This window comes from Alligator sinensis, unplaced genomic scaffold (assembly GCF_000455745.1).
Source record: "Alligator sinensis unplaced genomic scaffold, ASM45574v1 scaffold1333_1, whole genome shotgun sequence".
NCBI classification, from domain to species: Eukaryota; Metazoa; Chordata; order Crocodylia; family Alligatoridae; genus Alligator; species Alligator sinensis.
This window is the reverse complement of record NW_005843200.1, coordinates 85,134-85,622: the sequence shown is the minus strand read 5'-3', so window position 1 is coordinate 85,622 and position 489 is coordinate 85,134.

The following is a 489-nucleotide window of genomic DNA, read 5'->3' as shown; positions in this document are numbered from 1 at the left end:
TGTGGTCCCCATTTTCAAGAAGGGGAGGAAGGAGGACCCGGGCAACTATAGGCCAGTCAGTCTCACCTCCATCCTTGGCAAAGTCTTTGAAAAACTATCAAGGCTAAAATATGTGAGAGCCCGGCAGGACAAATTATGCTGAGGGGAAACCAGCACGGGTTCGTGGCAGGCAGATCATGCCTGACCAATCTAGTTTCTTTTTATGACCAGGTTACAAAACGCCTGGACACAGGAGGAGGGGTGGATGTCGTATACTTAGACTTCAGGAAGGCCTTTGATACGGTATCCCACCCCATACTGGTGAACAAGTTAAGAGGCTGTGACTTGGATGACTACACAGTCCGGTGGGTGGCGAATTGGCTGGAGGGTCGCACCCAGAGAGTCGTGGTGGAGGGGCCGGTTTCGACCTGGAAGGATGTGGGAAGTGAGGTCCCACAGGGTTTTGTCCTTGGACCGATACTCTTTAATGTCTTCATCAGTGACTTGGAC